Source organism: Vulpes lagopus, chromosome X (genome assembly GCF_018345385.1).
Source record: "Vulpes lagopus strain Blue_001 chromosome X, ASM1834538v1, whole genome shotgun sequence".
Classification (NCBI taxonomy): Eukaryota; Metazoa; Chordata; class Mammalia; order Carnivora; family Canidae; genus Vulpes; species Vulpes lagopus.
In genome coordinates, this window is record NC_054848.1 from 45,240,196 (window position 1) to 45,261,536 (window position 21,341).

Sequence of the window (21,341 nt, forward strand, 5' to 3'; positions counted from 1 at the left end):
TCATCTCATAGTTTCTGTGGGCTTAGCTGGGTCCAGGTCCTCTTCTGAGTTCTCTGTTTCAGGGTCTTTCGTGAGGCTGCAATCAAGATGTCTGCCATAGCTTGGTCTCATCTGAAAGCCTGACAGTGGAAGGATACACCTCCAGATCACCTGATTGTTGCCAGATTTTCAGTTCCTCAAGGACTGCTGGACTGAGAGACTCCGTTCCTGGTTGGATGCTAGCCTTCACTTCCTTGGCACATGGACCTCCCCAACATGGCAATCTGCTTCATCAAAGCCAGCAAGGGAGACAGTCCATTAGCAAGATGGAAGTCACAGTCTTATGTAGTAAAATCCCTAAGTGACATTCCATCACCTTGGCCACATTCAATCAGTTAGAAGTAAGTACCTAGGTCAGCCCACACTCAAAGAGGGGATTACATAAGGGTATGAATACCAAGAGTCAAAATTTGCCAAGAGAGGGACATCTGGGTGGCTTAGTGGTTGAGCCTCTGTCTTCGGCTCAGGGCATGATCCGGTCCTGAGATTGAGTCCCACATCAGGTTCCCTGCAGGGAGTCTGCTTCTAACCTCTGCCTGTGTCTCTGCCTCTCTCTCTGTATTTCTCATGAATAAATAAATAAAATCTTTAAAAAAAAAAAAAACAAAATAAAATTTGCCAAGGGAACGTCATAGAAATCCCCTGTTTGGGTCTTCAGGATTCTCCTGTAACTTAGATCAATTGCATTTCCAAGAGAATTGTGGTCTCTGGTGGAAGAAGAGACTCCAGGCTCATTAGGGTAGGTAAATAACAACCATGTCCATGTGTGTAATGTTTCAGGGTTTACAAGTCTGCTTTGGAGCTATCATTTAATTTGATTCTCATAACAACTCTGTGACGTGGCCAAGCAATGAAACTAAGGTTCAGAGAGGCTACACGGCCACCTCAGATCTCACAATGAATGGCAGAGGTGAAACTAGAGTCTCAGTCTTCAAATTCTTAGCTTATTACTCCAGACAGCCTCCTCCGAAGCACAGAGATATGCTATTTTTTTCTCTCTGATGGCCTCTCCCACCCTCTTCCTCCCTCTCTGTATTCTTAACATGGCTCAGTCATTTTTTTTAAAAAAGATATTTATTTATCTATCGGTTCTAAATAAATTCAGTAAATTATGTTTATAATAGTATTGTATCAATGTGAATTTCCTTTTTTTAAAATGTGAATTTCCTGACTGATAATTGCTCTGTTTATGTAAGATAATTTTTTGTTTTAAGAAATACACATTGAGGGGCACCTGGATGGCTCAGTCTGTTAAGTGTCTGCCTTTGGCTCAGGTCATGATCTCAGGGTCCTGGGATTCAGCCCTGCATTGGGCTCCCTGCTCAGCGGGGAGTCTGCTTCTCGCTCTCCCTCTGCCCCTTCCCCTACATGTATTCTCTCTCTCTCTCTCTCTCAAATAAATAAAATCTTTTAAAAAAGAAATATACATTGAAGTACTTATGGGTAAAGGGATATCATATCTGCAATTGACTATTAATTAGTTCAGGAGAAAAAAGAAATATGTATATATATACATGAAATATAAAAATATATATATGAGACAGAGGGAGAAATAGAGTAGGATAAACAAATGTGGTAAAATGTTAACATTTGAGGAATCTGGGTGAAGAGTGTAAGCAGCTCTTTGTACTATTCTTGGAGCTTTTCAGTAAATCTGAAATTGCCTAAATAAAAATTTAAGAGAAAAATTCCTAATTAAAAAACATAGTTAAAGAACATCTACAAAAAACCTAGAGCTAGCATCATGTCTAATGGTGAGAAACTAGATGCTTTCCTACTAAGATCAGGAACAGGGCAAGGATGTCTGCTCTTATTGCTCCTATACAATTAGCTAATGAAATAACTTGAGAAAAGGATTAAAAGGTATACAGATTGGGATCCCTGGGTGGCGCAGCGGTTTGGCGCCTGCCTTTGGCCCAGGGCGCGATCCTGGAGACCCGGGATCGAATCCCACATCGGGCTCCCGGTGCATGGAGCCTGCTTCTTCCTCTGCCTGTGTCTCTGCCCCTCTCTCTCTCTCTCTGTGACTATCATAAATAAATAAAAAAAATTAAAAAAAAAAAAAAGGTATACAGATTGGGAAGGAAGAAATAAAACTGCCTTTGTACAGATGACGTAATTGTTTATGTAGGAAATCCCAAATAATCAACAAAAAAACTGCTGGAACTAATAAACAATTATCATAAGGTTATAGGGTGCAAGGTTAACATATAAAAGTTAATTGCTTGTCCACAACAGCCAAACTGTGGAAGAAGCCTTTGACAGATGAATGGATAAAGAAGATGTAGTATATATACATACAATGGAATATTACTCAGCCATCAGACAGGATGAATACCTCCCATTTTCATGGGCATGGCTGGAACTGCATGGTATTATGCTTGCTAAAGTGAAATAAATCAGATAAAGACAATTATCATACGGTTTCATTTATATGTGGAATATAAGAAATAGTACAAAGGACCATACAGAAAGGAGGGGAAACTGAGGAAAAATTAGAGAGGAAGACAAACCATGAGAGACTCTTAACTCTGGGAAACAAACTGAGTGAGTAGGGGAATGGGGTAACTGGCTGATGGGCATTAAGGAGGGCACATGATGTGATAAGCACGTGGTGTTATACTATACGTTGGCAAATTGAAATTAAATTTTTTAAAGTCAATTGTTTGCCTACATACCACAATGAACAACTGGGATTTTAAATTAAAAATACACAAAAAATTTTAAAAATTTAAAACACAATACCACTTGCAGTAGTACCAAAAAAATGAAATACATGGGTATAAATCTAACAAGATATGTATAAAATCTATATAAACTATAAAACTCTGATAAATCAAAGAAGATACATGGAGCATGTACATGGATGGAAGATTCAATATTGTCTAGATGTCAGTTCTTCCCAACTTGATCTATAGAGTCAATGCAATCCCAATAAAAATCCCACCAAGTTATCTTCTGGATATCAACAAACTGATTGTAAAGTTTATCTGTAAATGCAAAGACCCAGAATGCCAACATGACATTGAAGGAGAAAAATGAGGTATGAGGACTTGACACTACCTGACTTCAAAACTTACTATCAGTTAATAGTAATCGAGGTGTAGGATCATAAAAGAATGGACAAATAGATTAATGGAAGAGAACAGAGAGTCTAGAAATTTATCCACATAAGTAGTCAAGTGATCTTTTCACAAGGGAACAAAGGCAAGTCAATGGAGAAAGGATAGTCTTTTCAACAAATGATGTTGAAACAACTGAACATCACATGTAAAAAATATTAATCTAGACACAGACCTTACACTGTTCACCAAAATCAACTCAAAATGGATCACACAAAACTATAAGATTCCTAGAAGACTACTTGGGGAAAATCTAGGTGACCTTGAGTTTGGCAGTGACTAAATATAACACCAAAAGCACAATCCATGACAGAAAAAAAAAATCAATAAATTGGGCTTCATTATTGGTAGGAAGATACCATTAAGAAGATGAAAAGAGGAGCACCTGGGTGGCTTAGTGGTTGAGCATCTGCCTTTGGCTCAGGTGGTGATCCTCTCTCTTTAGTATTGTGGGGTTTTTTTTAAGATCTTATTTATTTATTCATGAGAGATGCAGAAAGAGAGAGAGAGAGAGAGGCAGAGACACAGGCAGAGGGAGAAGCAGGCTCCATGTAGGGAGCCTGACGTGGGACTCGATCCCAGGTCTCCAGGATCACACCCTGGGCTGAAGGCGGCGCTAAACCGCTGAGCCATTGGGATTGCCCTCTGCCTCTCTCTCTCTGCCTCTCTTATGAATAAATAAATAAAATCTTTTTAAAAATCCAGCTTCTGTGAAGGTTAATGAGCTTTCACTCTACTCCATTCTTGAGGGTCAGTCTAAATATGTGGAGGAACCAAGGACCCAACTTGAAAGCATCTCACATCACCAACATTATTATTATATAATAAACTGTGGTACATCCAGACAATGAGATATTATTCAGTGATAAAGAGAGGTGAGCTGTCAAGCCATGAAAAGACATGGAAGAGCCTTAAATGCATATGACTAAATGAAGGACGCTAATGTGAAAGACTAGACATAGTGTATGGTTCCAATTATATGACATTCTGGAAACGGCAAAGCTATGGAGATAGTAAAAAGATCAGTGGTTACTAGGGGTTAGGGAGAGGGAGGGATGAACAGGCAAAGCACCAGAGGATTTTTAGGGCAGTGAAACTACCGTGTATAATATCATTAGGTGGATACATGTCATTATACACTTGTCAAAACCCATAGAATGTACAACAGAGAGTGAACCCTGATGTAAACTATGGACTTTAGGACTTTCAATAGTGTATCAGTCAAGTATATCTCAATAAAGCTTAAAAAAAGAAAAATAATAATGTATCATTATTGGTTTATCAATTGTAATAAATACATCACACTAATGCATGGCGTTAACAATAGGGGAAACTGGGTTTGGTAAAGGGGCATTTAGGAACTTTGTACTCACCACCCAATTTTTGTTTAAACCTAAAGCTGCTCAAAAAAGTAAAGTTTAGGGGCCCCAGGCTGGCTCAGTCAGTATAACATGCAACTCTTGATCTCAATGTTGTGAGTTCGAGCCCCACATTGGGTGTAGAATTTACCTTAAAAAATTAAGTTTTAAATACAGTTTATCTATAAAAAACAGAATGAAGTATTGATACATACTACAACATGGATGAACCTTAAAAACAAGCTAAGTAAAAAAGTCATTTTCAGAAGGCTGTATATCATGATTCCATTTATATGAAACATTCAGAAATAGGCAGATTTATAGAGCTAGATTAGTGGCTGTCTAGGGATGGGGAGATGGGTGCTTCAAGGTGACAGCAAAGGAGTACAGGGTTTCTCTTGAGGATGATAAAAATATTCTAAAATTTATTGCAGTGATCATTGCACAACTCTGAGTACACTAAAGCCATTGAATGACACACTCTAAACGGGTGAATTGTATAGTATGTGAATTATATCTCAATAAGGCTGTTAAAAAATTAAAACATAGCCACACACACACACTTGTATAGGCTTAGGATATCCACACACAGAAGACAAAGAGTGCTACCCAGCAGAACTGAAGGTGAGAACTGAAGGTGAGCCGTGTGAAAGAGACAGATTTTTCACTGAATACCTTCTTGTATCATTTCAAGGTTTTATCCTGTAATGTCTAACATACTCCAAAGTTTCCTTCAAGTACTACTGCTTCCAATAAGCCTACTTTTCCCAACTTCTCTCAAACAACGATCTTTCTGCTATCTTCCAAAATAAGACATAGAGGAAATCAAACCTAAAACCTGGCCAAACAATTCTAAAGAAAGAAAAAAAAAAGTAACAAAAGTAATACCAAATCCCACGCAGAAAGGAATTCCATAAGTATCTCCATTCAACACGATATTTTGCACTGTTTAAATAATGTTTATGAACAATTTAAATGGGAAAATGTTGATGTGCAAGTGGCAGTATATAACTGAATGTAAAGCGTGATCTCAAATGTGGTTCTTAAGGACAAAAATAAAGCCTAAATATGAGGCAGCCTGGGGGGCTCAGCGGTTTAGCGCTGCCTTCAGCCCAGGGTGTGGCCCTGGAGACCCGGGATTGAGTCCCACGTCGGGCTCCCTGCATGGAGCCTGCTTCTCCTTCTGCCTGTGTCTCTGCCTCTCTCTCTCTCTGTGTCTGATGAATAAATAAAATCTTAAAAAAAAATAAAGCCAAAATACACTGAGATGCTAACATTGGTTGTGTTTGGGCAGTAGGATGTTTTTTACCCTATAATTTTTGTCAATGAACACGTATTACTTTTGGGGGGAGGGACATTTATTTTGTTGTTTGGGGACATTCTGGGTAGTAGGTGAGGTTACTAATGGCCTCAGATCAGGCACGTTATCATCATTGGCTCCTTCTTCTCTTCTCTTGATTCCTTTCTTTGTTCATTTTATTTATTTATTCTCCAGAGTTCCCACACCCCATTCTCTCTTTTTTTCTTTTTTTCTTTTTTTTAAGATTTTGTTTATTCATGAGAGACACACACACAGAGAGAGAGGCGGAGACACTGGCAGAGGGAGAAGCAGGCTCCATGCAGGGAGCCCGATGCGGGACTCGGTCCTGGGTCTCCAGGATCACATCCTGGGCTGAAGGCAGCGCTAAACCGCTGAGTCACCCAGGCTGCCCCCCACACCCCATTCTCACTCCCATTCCCCCAAAAAACATTTAAGTGTATTTAGTGAGTTTTACTTTTAGCATCAGAAAATTTTCTCTTTAATATACATATGACATATGTTTTAATATATAAATGCATAATAATATAGGTATATATTATAATGTTCTCTCTATAAAGAGAATATGCTTACTTACATATAACATATATTCTCTCTAAATATCTATATAATATTTAATATATAGAGAGAACATAATATTTATGTGTGATATATTTATCACTTTTTAACAGATCTGGGTCTGATATTCTACCTCTGGACCCTCCAGAGCCAAACTCCACCCTTCCTTTTCAAAGCACAGCCCCCACAAGGCTCTCCTGTCCTCCAGGCTGCTCTCAACCCAAACATTCTTGTCCCAGCCCCTTGGAAAGCCATGATCTAATTTGCTTCGGAGCCTTGCTTGGCTCCTTTCACTGTGGAGCTTGACACACCTACACAAGCCCTGCCCTCACTGCTTATTAGGTGGCTAAACTTATGTAAGTCATTTCCTCTCTAGGAGCCTCAGGTTTTCAGAGGTGAACCACAATATTAATAGTTTCCACATAAAGGAGTTAGTCTAAGTGTTAGGAGGTTATGTATGAGCAGGTAACAGAAACTCAATAAATGTTCAAACTCCATCCTCCTCCCCTGATCCCCACTCCAGATGTCCCCAGAGCTTAAGGTCACAGTAGGTGTTCAGGGTATGATTTCTTCTTTCATTTCTGCCTTGACAACTGTTTCTCTAAGACCCAGGTTGGAGGCACAACTCCACCATTATCTACTGCAAACCTGTTGTCCAAAGTGAATCCTGGGAGAGATGGGGACAAGGTGAAAAGTGACTTGGAGCTGAACAGAGCTGGAGTTGAATGACCATATTTAGCTGTATGGCTTTGGCAAGTCACCTAAGACTCGCTGTGCCTCAGTTTCCATACCTATAGCAAAGAGGGACAATAATAGCACCTACCTTAGTGGCTCCCCTCACTTTCTATCTTGCATCGCACCCCTTCTCTTCCAATGAGCTTTCACTCTACTCCATTCTTGAGGGTCAGTCTAAATATGTGGAGGAACCAAGGACCCAACTTGAAGGAGAAAAATGTCAAGCTCACCTTCAGGCTCAAGACTTGGCTGCTTTGGCCTCACCCTGCAACAGCTGACCCACTCTGTGGCCCCTCCCAGAGAAACCATGCCCTGGAACCCAGAGGAACCTGCCAGGAACTAGTGACATCTTGCAGGCCCTCTGAGGCAAGAGTGTGCAACCACAGGGCTGAACCCAAATTCCATTCCTCGTCCAACCATTCATGCACCTGAATGCATTCAATGAATATTCACTGACCCTTCCTAGGGACTGGCCAGGTCCTGGGCTTTGCTAGAGATAGAGTCCCTGCCTTCAGGGAACTTCTGAGCTGCTACGAGAACACATGGGGGCAGACGGCGGGGATCTCTCGGGGCTGTGGGAGCCCAGAGGATGGGATCCAATCCCACTTGGGAATCAAGGTAGGCTGCTTGGAAGAAATGACACTTGAAATAAGTTCATCAGATTTGGGACTTCACTGTAAAGGCCTTCCATAGAAAGACAGAGACAAGAGAAATCCTGGTATATTGCAGTAACCCCCTGTAGTTAGTTCAGTGGTCAGAGCACAGCATGTGAGGCAAAGTGTGGTAGGAGATGAGGCTGGAGTGGTATGGCAGGGGTCTGAACTCTGAATGGCCTTAATTGCCTAACAAGGAGCTAGAACTTTAATGGTAGTGGCGGGGGATGGGTGGCAGGGATGTAAAGGAAGAAAGTGATGTATTAGCATCTGGATCACTGCTCTCTCACTGCTGGTGTGCAAAATAGTAGGTTGATTTTGGCCAGTCGGGAACCAGGGAACCAGGGAATAGACTTGGGGTCGCTCATATGAGGGATGTTGAGGTTGAAGCAAGGCAATGCCAGAGGATGAGAAAAGGTGGATTTGAGAGACAGAAAGGAGAATCAGCTGGACTTGGTGAGGGATTGGCTCTGATGAGAGAAGGGGGGGTTCAGGATGCACATAAGCAGAGGACACAGAGGAAATGTATTGTGCAAGTGTCAAGGGGGTGACTAAGACAAAGATAATGGGGGAACTCTGAGGGCTGAGAAATCAGTGTGGGATAGAAAGGACAGAAACACCTTTTTGGACGAGGAGGGATTCAGGTTTAGACTCACCATGTGACCTTAGGTCAGTCATTTTATCTTCCTCTGGTTCAGTCATTTTATCTTCCTCTGGTTCTTTAGATTTCCACCTGCTAGCCTGGCTGACTCAGTCAGTAGAGCATGTGACAATCTTAGGGTTGTGAGTTCAAGCCCCACATTGGGCATGGAGCTTACTTTAAAAAAGAAAGGAAGGAAGAAGGCTAGATGTCCACCTGCTAACTTAGGAGGCAGAGAATGATAATTGTGAGGAATGAATCACATCAAAGAATGTTCAGGAAGTGCCTAGCCCTGTGGATGATTTGGAGGGGAAGGTGTGTGACAGGTGGGTTTGGTCCAGGGAGAGGTGGGGCTGGGCTGCCATTTGTGCAACAGCCTTGCCATTGGCAGTGGGAACACATCCTTGCAGGAGAAGGTGTGCGGGAAGGGGAAATGTGATTGGAACACATGCATGTTGGATTTGAGGGGGTCAAAGATCAAGGCAGTCAAATGAATCTACCCCTGGGAGGCTGTATCTTGGCAGTCAGCAGTGAAGAGCCTCTCTGAATCATGAACCTGAGACAGCCACTTCCTCAGGAAGTACCCAGGCCCAGAAGGCCTGAGACCTTTGAGTTCTGATCTCAAGTCAGTGCCTGAGTTGCTGTGTGACCCTGAGTCAGTTCTAACCCACTCTGGGTCCCAAGTTCCCATATACACAACAATAAAAGCATGTGTGTGTTGGTGGAAAGGTGGATGAAATGTTTCCAAAGATGCTCTCCAGGTGTGTTATGCGTTAGTTCTATGACCCTGAGTCCTTTTTTATTTAAAAAAAAAAAAGTCTAATTCTGTTTCCAGCCCTGACTTACTGTATGGCACTGAGCCAGCCTGCTGGACCTCTCTGGGCCTATTTTCACATCTGGAATATCAGGAGATGGAGCAGGAGACTCTCCAATGTCCAATGATTCTCCCTGGAGGATGCTCACCCTCATCTTTAGCAGAATGCTTCAGACAAATCAGAGGAAAGTGAGACGCTGGTCACAGACGACCCCCCTTCCAAATCTTCAGTCTTCTCCCACTGCCCTCCCCTCCCTACTGTCAGGAGTTTGCAGCACTGGCTCTCTTGCCAAACTTGTTGCCATGACAACAGGTTACAAATAACTCAGATGCAGATGAAGATTTTAACCCAACAGCTGCTGGTCCAAGGGCTTCTAGCTTCCTCCCCACACCAGACTGAGGGAACAATCTGACATATTCTCTGGGTTCAAGTGACTTCCCTGATCACAAGCCTGCTACGGCTCAGTGTCACAAGAATAAGTCCTGGTGTCTGAGGCTCTCCTAAAACCTGATTCAAATCTTTCCAATCACATTTCCCACTTGCTCCCATTAAAGAGTAATCATTCCCATTCTGAACACCTGCTTGCTGTCTGCCAAGGCCTGTGTTAGATGCTTTACACACAGTAGCTAAGAAAATCTCTCCAGAACTCTATCAGATAGGCATTATCATTCCCATTTCGTAGAGGACAAAGTCAAGGCCCATGGATGTGACTTGAGTAAGGAGGTCAGAGTCAGAATTCGAACTTAAATGCTTCAGACTCCCAAACCCAGGCTTTTTCTATCGCCAGTGGTTCACAAATGTTGGCCTACATGCTTAAGGCATATCCACATAATCTGAGACAGCTAATAATTCAGATTCTAACTTCCATTCAAGAAAGTGGAACACATCTGTCTCCTCTAATTCCTGGGAATAAAAGTAAAGGAATTGTGTACAAACCCACATCTCCAAAAAGAGCTGGAGGAGGTCCCATCAATGGGGATGAGATTTCAGTAACTTTCGGGCAAGCAGAAAGAGGCTGGAGTGGTGGTAACTGAGAAAGCAGGACAGAGAAAGGTAGAGGCACAGTCCACATGTGGGACGGGGAACCTGCGAAGGAGAACCCTGGTCTACCCTGCAAAAATCCTGGTGAGACTCTGGCACAGAAGAGCTATCCTGATGGTAGGCATGAAATGTAGAGCCCCTGACAGGGGAGAATTCAAAGTATGTGTTGGAACAGTTGACTCCCCCACCCTCCCTCTGCCCTTCTCCATGTGCAGAAATCCGAAGAGCCAAGCATCTGCACTTAAGCAAAATACAGAGGGTTTCTTAAAGAAATCAAACAGTTCTAGAACAAAGCCTCCAATTTCCGGACTTTAGGAGTCCTCCAGCAGAAGGTGCTGGTCCCCACCCAGTCACAGTAAAGTCTAGTAGTTGACTTGATCGACCTCTGCCTCTTCCAGGCTCCCAACCAATCAACTTTCTATTGGTTTCTTCTTAAATCAATGGGCTGGGAGGTTTGAACATCTGTGAAAAAAACATGCTTATAGGGTTATGAATGAACTGATGAAGCAAATGGGAAAAATGAAGGCTGCACCCATCTCAAGCGGGGGTAAAAAAAAAAGCAAGCAATTATTAAGTTCAGGAACATAAAAAAATGCAAAATAAATCCAGGTCATTATAGTACATTTCTTGGCCCTGTGGCAACTACTGATTTACCAGAAATTGGGATATAAACATACTGGAAGAGTGAAGGGAGGGATATAGGGATGTTATGTGTGAGGAGGGGGATTAAAATCCTCTTCTACTCTAAGGAGATGTCAAGAGATCATGTCTCGAATTGCTAAGTTAAAGAAATAGTGTGATATAATATTGTAGGTCTACTCTACTTCAATTTAAAAAAGAAATAGTAGTATCAATGTATTCTATAGAAACATAGTGATCCTTCAGTTAAAAATCCTTTCAGCTACAAGCAACACAAAACCAAATCGACAGTGGCTTAAACATATCTAGCTTTATTTATTCGTTCATTTATTTATTTTTCAGGAAGTTCATTTATTATTAACATCAGTGTGGCATGGGTTCAGCTGCTCAATGATGCCATCAGGGAAACAGGCTCTAACTTTGTCTGCCTTCATGTGTTGTGTCTTCACCCTCATGTTCATCCCCTCACTGTCACAAGATTGCTGTCACAGCTCCAGGCAGCACGGCTATAGTCAAGGCAGAGAAAAGAAGGGAAGGGACAGTGTTAGTTATGCGAGTCTCTGAAAGCAAAAGCCTTTTCAGAAGGTCCCCCCACCCCTTCCCCAGCAAACCTCTCCTGGCCATAACTGGCACACATAACCATCTCTAGCTGCAAGGAAGCTTAAGAAAGTGGCTCTTCAGCCTCTGACTGGGAGATGACAAAGGGGAAGGGGGTTGGGGGTGGTGAATGCCAGAAGAAACAGCCCAAGACTGGTAAAATCCTTCATGTAGTTGCCTCTACGAAGCAGGGACTGGCAGCAGGAGGGGACAGGGTATGGCTGGGTTTTCTTATGAGCTCTTCAGCACAACCGTATTTTTTTTAAGCATATGCGAGTGTTACTTTGATGAAAAATTAAAATTTAGAAGTGTTATGGTTTCTCTGAAAGAAAAGCATTAAAAACAAAATACAAGCTGGTAGCAGTTTTCTGTCTCTAGAGGAAAGGACATCAATTCACCTTGGAAGCAAACTTACCAGAATAAGTCTGTTACTTAGACAAAGGTATCACAGGTGTCCACCCCTGATCTTAGAGAGAATTGTGCTATCACCATGAACTCTAATGTGACTTATGGAAACCAGTACAGCACTTGTAACACTTACATGGGTTGATTGTGGTTAGACAGTCCTGGTGCAATTTCCTGTCTGCCATTTATTAGCTCTGTGACTCTGGGCAAGTGACACCTGGGAGCCTCACTTTCCTTCTCCATGAAATGAAGATAATTCAAGGGCCAGGTATAAAGTAAGCATTCAGCAACTGTTATCCACTCTGATTAAAATATTCAATGTTTTGAACAGTGACATAATTTGGGTGTACTTTACAGCATTATGCTTCCACTGAGTTCGTTTTTTATCCCAAACATGGGTTTGGGCTGGACTGCCCCTGAAAATTATTTGTTCCTGAGAGATGTGTGTGCACATTTTTGCCCAGGCCTTTGCTCACAGAAGATACTCAGTTTGAACCGCATCAAGAGATATGCCAGGTTCGACTGCTGTTGACTCCTGTTAAAGGAAGATTGTATAAGGGAACTAGACAGGATTGTCATTTCCAATATATATATTATATAATGTCAAAAACAATCCACTCTGTGAAATGTGCTGCCGAGTATTGTGATTGCCTCATGTAGGCCTGGGAGTGGGGAAAAGAACTATGACCTCCTTTCTCTGGTGTCAAGGTAAAAGCTGGAGATCTGAGCACATGGCCCAAAACCATCCAGTTGTTGGATGATCACCTTGCCCACACATGGTATCAGTCCTGGGGGCCAAGGAGAGGGACTGCCAATACACAGCCCCATTCAGAGGGGCATGAGTGGTGGCATTTTCTTGGAGAGGTAATATCTGACATCCATTTACAATTTTCCTTCCTGGCTTGGTAATTATCATGTTATCCCCAAGACTCCTGTAAAGCTCTATTACACACACATACACAGAAGACACTGCATCCATTAAAGAAAAGGATGCCATGAAAAAGGCACCTTTGGAGACTAAGAGAGTTTAGAAATATAAAATGACTGCCAAAATAAAACAAGTACAATAGAAGATAAACTCAAGAAAATGTCTCAGACTGCAGAATAAAAAAACAAATACATGGAGAATATGAGAGAAAGTAAAAAGACAAAGACAATAATCTAGGAGATCTCACACCCAATCAATAAGAGGTCCAGGATGAGAGAACAGAGAAAATAAAGGAGAGAAAATTAACAAAGAAATAAAACAGTGTGATTTCTCAGAGAGGACCATGAGTCTTCAGATTGGAAGAATCCAACTATCAAGTGCCCAGAAAACAGATGGGGAAAAAACAGTCCTGAGCTCATCATTCTGATATTTCAAAACACATGAATGAGAAAAACAGTAAGCTTCCAGAGGTGAGGAAAACAGGTCACCAAGGAAGGAATGAGAATATTAGCACACTACTTCTAATCAGCAACACTACACGCTAAATGCAATACCTTCAAAATTCAGAAGGAAAGATCTTTCTCTTTTTTTTTAAGATTTTTATTTATTTATTCATGAAAGGCGGGGAGAGAGAGGGGGGGGGGCAGAGACACAGGCAGAGGGAGAAGCAGGCTCCATGCAGGGAACCTGACGTGGGACTCGATCCCGGGTCTTCAGGATCACACCCTGGGCTGAAGGCGGTGCTAAACTGCTGAGCCACTCGGGCTGCCCAGGAAAGATCTTTTGAACATAGAATTCTAAAGCCAAATGATCATGCAAACATGAAGATAAAATAATGCTACATTTTCGGACATGCAAAGACCCCGAATTTTACCTTTCTTAAGGAAGTTACTTGAGGATGTTCTCCAATGAAATGGGTGATGTCTCAGTCAGGATTCTTGGATGCCAGTAACAGAAACTGACTCTAGTTAACTTAAGCAGAAAAGGGACTTATTACAAGATTATCATGTAGTTCACAGAAGCCTGGAGATGTAGGTAGGAGAAGCTACAGATAAGGCCACACCATGGGAACAGCCAAGATATAATGCCACTACTGGTCCTGCTACCCCCACTGCTGCAACCCCTGGATGTCATCCTACTACCACCCACCACTCTGGATGACCTCCAGCCATCCTCCTGTCTGCTATCATTCATTTGTGGTCAACGTCCGCATGGTCTTACTCATGCTCTTCAATCCATGGCACATTATTTTCCCCAGTTCACTGAAGGCCCCTCTTTTGCTTTATATCATTGTACTATTATTTTTCCCTTCCGGTTCCCATCCCCACTCCCATTTGACTACCCACCTCAGTGAGCTACTCGAGGGTATTTCATGTATATACACTTCCAATTCATCTTCCATATGTTTATTTAGATATATGCATATCCATGAAAATAGTGTTGTTTTACAATTACATAAATGGTGTTATGCTGGAAATCTCATTCCGTTTTTACCTTTTCACACAACACTAGGCTTTCAAGACCTATCTGTGTGGCTATAGTAAATTTAGCTCATTTCTTTTTACTGTTTTCTATTTCCCATCCTATAAATATACCATAGTTTGCTTATCTGGTCCCATGGTGATGGACATTTAGATTGCTCCCAATTCTTCACTTAACACAACACTATAACAAACAACCTCAACTATATTTCCTTAAGGACCTATGTGAGAATTTCCCAGGAATATATTTCTCCAGAATATATATTTAGGAGTGCAATGGCTATGTTGTAGGGCCTACACACACTGAATTCAGGAGGTACTGCCAAATTAATCTCTGGAATACCTGGATCAGCTCATGCTCCCACCCATGAACTTCCTTTTCTGCACATCCTCATCAGTATTTGATAATACTGACTTTCTGCATGTTGCCATTCTTATAGCAATTTGTTATTTTAATTTTCACCTTTCTAATTATTAGCAAAGTTGAAAATATCTTAATATATTCAAGTTTCCCCTTGTACAAATTCAAGGTTCTCCTTCTGTTAGTTATTTTTCACATCATTTGCCTATTTTCCTATTGGGTTTACTATCTTCTTTTTCTAGTTATCCATCTTTTGCCAGTCTGCACATTGCAAATATATTCTCCTAATCTATCATTCATACATTAACTTTGTATATTCCTCTCTCCCTTATACTGTTGACCTGACTCTAGATTCAAGGCCATGAACAGAATATTCAACCCCTGGTGGGCAGGGAAAGGAGGTTTCTGACCTCCTTCAGTTTCCACAGTAGGAAGTGGAGCCCTGCCTCCAACCAAGACTCATAAGAGGGGGGAATCTCCCTAACAGGATGAGGATTTAGATGCTAGGTAGCCACCTAGTTTACTCTTTTGATTGTCAAACATCTACATACACCCTTCTCAAAGTTACTCCACAAAAATGCTTTCCACCTATATAATTCCACCTTATATAACCAAAAAATACACTCACATTCCCTCTGTAAAGAGAGACAGCAAAAAATTTAAGAATGCTTTCAGGTACAAGTAATATAAAAGTCAACTCAAGCCGGCTTAAATAATAAATGTAATTTATTGGCTCACTTAACTGAGAAGTCCGAAGGCAGGGCAGACTTCAGGCATGGTATGATCAGGAATATGGTTCCATTTCTCTGTGATTCTTTTGCCTTCTCCATTTGTCAGCTCCATCCTCAGGTAGGCCTTCTGCATGTTCACAAGATGGCTAACAGCAGCAAACAGGCCACATGCTTCTTTGTTCATATCCAAGGGAAGACAGGCCACCTCTTCCCTCAAAAACTGAACAAAAGTTCTAAGCTTCAGTGTGACTGGATCATGCCAGAACCAATCATCACTGTGGCAAGGGGCATGACACTCAGATTGGCTTATACCAATAAAGGCCTATACCTAGAGCTGGCAGTGGAGTCAATCCCACTCGAATTGTATAGTTGTTATACAACGGGAGAGGAGAGGAATGGATGTTGGAAAACAACCATAAAGTCCACTACAAAGGAGTAAACTAAGAAAGAGGAAGATATGGGGTCCGGGAAAGATTGGGTCCAGCCCAGAAGAGTAATGAAGGGACGTCCCAGGATGACAGTTGTGCTGCAGGCCTACAGAGCAATCAGTCCAAATTGGAGCAGGAAGACGGAGGGCTCCAGGAGGAAGGTATCTGGGAAAAAAGGGGATTCAAATGATTTTATACTTTCCTTTGAGAATTTGGAACAACTTAAGAAGGAGATAGTCAGACAACGCAAGGAAAAAAGAAAGGCAATTAGAAACTCCAGGAAAAAAAATACTGCGTAAGAAAAGAAACGTAATCCTAGTACACTAATTGGAGCTTCAGGGAACAACATTTACATAATTATAATAACATAAACACTTTATTGACTTTAAACTTTTAGAATGACCTGCCAGCTAAGTATGGATGACTTAATTATGGTTATAGACCAGAATGTAAATGTTATTAATCTTATTAATTGAAGTAAAAATAAAAATGACAAGTTGAGATACTGAAAGGAGTGTAAATCTGTTATTGAAAGGTACAAAGGTAAGGAATAGAGGATATATAATAGTAGAGTTATATTGGGGGCATGGGAGGAGGGTAGTTGGATGATTTAAATAGCAGGAAGTCAACAGATAATGTCTAAAAGTGATAAGTTGATAAATAGAAAAATCTGCATATCACTTAGAGATATTAAGATAATTACCAGAAAAATTAATAACAAACCATTATCGACTAGATTTCCAGCTCAAGATGGCAGACTTACCATGTGTTTATCTCCACTCCCACTTGAGACCTTGCTAAAATGATAGTAAAGGAATTTTAAAAAAAGGTATAAAAACAGTGATGAAGAGAATGAGAGCAGGTCCATCAGCAAGAGAGATTTTAACACATTTCTGGAAGACAGAAAGTAATGGACAAATGGTAACTGATGAAGCATGGTGGAGGAAGCCATAGCCTGGAGTATGCATGATGATGCCACCGAGGAAGGAGTTGATCTTTCTCTGCAGAAGCCTGGAATGTCTTGGGTCTTAACAATGCCAGGTATGATGTAAAGTAGGAGTGAGATGTTGGGCTGAAAACAGGGAGATTAATTGGAAGGTTGTATATTGAACCATTAACCCACCCCCTTGTGTGTAACTCACAGCAGCCAGGTGTCTATTAGGCAAAACCCAGAGGGTTCTTAACTAAGGAAACTAAACAACCTCAGAGAAAAGATCTTTGCTTTCTGGCATTCAGGGACTCTGCAGCACAGCAGGCAGTTCTTCTCCAACCAATCATCCTAAAGGGAAGCCACCAGTCACCTAGCGCTGCCCCCCATACACAGAGCTTCCAATCAGATATGTTGTTACATTCCTAAATATGAGTATACAACCATGGATTACCAGGCACTTGAGAAATGACCACAAATTAAGAGAGACCAAAATAAGCAAAAAGGGTAAAACAAATCACAAAGGAAACATATTTTTTTAAAGAAAAAAAAAAAAACCCTTTAGTGTACCCAGAGAGAGTCAAGGTACTAGAGCATCAAATAAACAAAGATAGGATGCTGTAAGAAAGGAAAAGGCACATGAATGGATATTTGGAAATTTAAAAATGTGATCATCAAAATGAAAGAAAAAAAAAGCAACAGAAGAGTTGAAAGATAAAAGTTAAATCTTCTTCCAAAAGGAAGAGAGGGAGAAAACTAGGCAAGGAGGAGGGGGGGAATGAGATTGAGGGAGAGAACAGATAAAAACTACAAAAGATCAATTCAGGAGTTCCCAAAGAGAACAAAATAATTGGAAGGGAGTAATGTATTAAATAAATAAAAGAATTCCCCAGAGTTAAAGAACTTTAAAATGAAGGGACCTAACCAGTAACCAGTACAATGAATGACAAATCCCCAAACCTAAACACATAATTATAAAATTTCAGAACACTAAGAATATAATTCCTAAAAAATAACTATTTAAAGTGGGGGTGGGTGGGTGAAGTACTTTTCCTTATTTCTCTTCTCAAGTACATTTAAGATCCTGGGGCATTGTGTATAAACATGACTCTCAGAAGTGAAGAGAAGAAGGCAAACATGCTAGAGACCTTGGCAGCAGAGAAGCAACATGGTGGTAAGTTCCCTTGGTTTGCTTTTTGGCTTGCATACCCTAGACTTGGGGGGAGGAAGTGGCCATTAGATAACTCCACTTGGCTAGAAGTGGCCATTAGATAACTCCACTCCAGCCAAATACCACAGAAAACAACTGTGGTCCCACCAGCAAACACCAGGTGGGAAGCTTAGACTTCTACCCTCGCTGGCTGTAAAAGTCGCCCCTCTCCCTGCTGGGGTGATATCAGAGAAGGTTGAGGAGGGAGCTGCAACTCCCATCTCCCCACCCAAGAGTAATGACTATCCATAGTCTGGACTGTCCACAGAGACTGAGCGGGGATCCTAGACTTCCATGCCCACCTAATGAGGCAATGTCCCCTCTTTCACTGCTGGAACAACAGTGTCTGAGGAGGCAAGTTGAAACAGAATGCCCAGGTTTCAACAGAAAATTACTCATCATACCAAGAACCAAGAGGATCACAACTTGAATGACAAAGACACTTAATAGACTCCAACACCGATATGTTAAAAACTATCTGACAAGGGTTTTTAAGGAGCCATCATAAAGTGCCTCAATGCACAATTAGGAATAGGCTTAAAACAAATTAAAAATAGAAACTGTCAGCAAAGAAACAGAAGATAAAAAGAACCAAGTGGAAATTTTAGAAGTGAAAAACCAAAACAAAAACCTCAATGGATGGGGCTAATATCAAAATGGAGAGAACAGAGTAAAGAATCTGTGAAGTTGGGAGATAGAACAATAGAAATTACTCAATCTGGAAAACAGAGAGAATAGACTGGAATAAATCGTGAACAGAACCTTAGGGAACCTGTGAAACAGTAACAAAAGATCTCACATTTATATCATGGAGATCTGGAAGGAGGAGGAAAAAAAAGATGTGGGGAAAGTTCCCTACAGAGCCATGAGACGTAGACTGGTATCAGAGTGTGTATCATCAAAATTGGATGCTAGAAGAAAGTGGAACAGTTCCTTCACAGTGGGAAAATGATGTTGAACTTCAACCTTTACAGTCAAGTACAAGGAGGACTAAAGACATTTTCGATGTGCAGACTTCAGAAGTCTAACTCCTACGCACTTTCCTGAGAAAGTTACTTGAGGATGTGGTCCAACCATCAATGGAAAAAAATAAAATAAACAAAACAAAACCCCTGGGAATCAGCAAATAGTGGATCTAAGCAAGGAAAGCAGTGAAGGAAGGTCCAGAAATGACAGCCTTGTATCAGGCCTAAAGAGCAACTAGTCCAATTTGAGAAAGAATATAGCGGGCTCCAGGAAGAAGGTCTCTTAGATCTTTTTTTTTTTTTCCTCCAAGAGACCTTCTTCCTGGAGAAAAAAAAAAAAAGTAGGCCTGATGGAATGTTTAATAAGAATTTTGAGAAGAAAAAAATGGAATATACAATAAAGTAAAACAGTGAAAGATGAAAAGAGAATTAGAAACTTGAGGAAAGGGCAGCCCAAGTGGCTCAGCGGTTTAGCGCCACCTTCAGCCCAGGGCATGATCCTGGAGATCCAGGATAGAGTCCCACGTCAGGCACCCTGCATGGAGCCTGCTTCTCCCTCTGCCTGTCTCTACCTCTCTCTCTCTCTCTGTGTGTGTCTCTCATGAATAAATAAATAAAATCTTAAAAAAAAGAAACTTGAGGAAAAATGAAAACTACAAGGAAAAATTATAAAAAGTACATTAAATGGCTTCTTTAGTATTTACAGTCATATTCTACAATTGCTTATCACTTTTCAAATCAAACTACAGACAACATGCATATCAAAAACTATAATCATGATTACAGGATTCAAATGTTATCAACTTTGACAATATAAAAGAGCAGATGACAGAAGTTGGGGAGGTTGAGAGCAGAGGAAGGGGGAAAAAGAAAAGACATTCTCATCTAACAAAATTCTGGTCAAATATTGTCTCTAAGTCATGGAAAATGAAGAGTATCATTTAAATTCAGAAAAGTAGTACAGAAACAAAACTATACTGGAAGCAGGAAAGACAAGAGTTGAACTTGATGTGACCTAAATCCTCACTTGTCATTTGCAGGACATCAATGGGTTAATGTCTGAAACTGATAAAAGACAAATGCTCACATAACACAATATTTAAATATGGAGGTCACAATCAGAAGAAATAACGAACAGTGGTTGCTAATAACGAAAAGCAGTAGAGAGTGGGGCTGAGACTCAACTTTTCATGTCCTTTTGTACTGATTTAAGTTTATTGATTTGCCTTCTAAATAATGTGTGTGCACTGATCCTATTTTAAAATGAACATGTACTTAAAATTAATCTTAAAAACGCAGGAAAAGGACATTCCTGCCCACACTTACTCCCTCCCTCCCAAATTCCCTTGTATCTGCAGACCTGAAGGCAGCATTATAGAAAAAACTTTGTGAAACTTGCAGTCTCCCTTCCTGCCTTTAGCTTACGTGCAGCTCTGCTGCAATCAAACTGCAATCTTTGTTAGCTTGAAGTTACCTCATTAACACACACCTACCTCCTGGCTTGTTTTCAGGTCTCCCAGGCCTGGAAAGCCCTTACTCCTCACCTCTACCAGTTGGAATCCTATTTATTTTTCAAGGCTTGGCTCAGTCCTCCTCTGAAAAGTTTGCCTTGGTCCCCTGGTAGAACTTTTTCCTCTCTCATCAGGGACTCCTCGAGTTTTCACTCATGCCTCTAATTATGACACTTAGATGTTCTCTCTCCAGGTGTGTTACTTAGGTCAGTATCTCACGCCTGCAACCATCTTTCATGCCAGCTACCAGAGTGATCATCCTAAAATACCAGTCTGACTCTGTCACTCCCTTGCTTCAAACCCTTCTAACAGTTTCCTATCACCCCTGGAGTCAAAGTTAATGCTCCACTGCCTGGATTCTGCCACTTCTTCCACCACACAGGACAAGGCCCATTCCCCAGCCCACCCCCAAATCCATGCACTTACACTCTTCATGTTAACTTTGCTCAGGCAGCTCTTCTGCCTGGAATGTTCTATATCCTTTCTACATGGTAAACACCAACTCTTCCTTTAAGAGGCAGTTCGAGTGCCCCTTCCTCCATAAAGGTTTTCTTGAGTACTCCCTCCATCCTGCTCCACCCCACATGGGCATGGTCCTATATTCTCACCCTGACTCATCCAGACCTCTGCCGTATAATCTCTTGCCTTTGGTGCACTCCTCTACTTGAGTCCCCAATTAAACCGTGAATTCCTAGAATTCAGGAATTCTATCTTATCTCTAGAACCTAGCCCTGGTCCTGACAGGATGCAGGAACTCCCATGTATTCTGGCTGACCAAACGGGTGCAAAGGTGGAGCCAACAAATGAGTGAACGCTTATATTAATGCCTGAGTGCACAAGCTAATAAGTGAATGAATGAATTATGCACAAAGAGATGA

General features: G+C 41.2%; 1 long non-coding RNA gene across 1 annotated transcript; it reads right to left on the reverse strand.

Annotated features, from left to right (window-relative positions):
- Positions 1–11,209: 11,209 nt before the first annotated feature.
- Positions 11,210–19,393, reverse strand: LOC121482241. The gene is made up of 2 exons (XR_005985573.1): positions 13,723–19,393; positions 11,210–11,424 (listed from the first exon to the last, which is right to left on the reverse strand). It is a non-coding gene; the product is annotated as an uncharacterized LOC121482241 (long non-coding RNA).
- Positions 19,394–21,341: the final 1,948 nt, after the last annotated feature.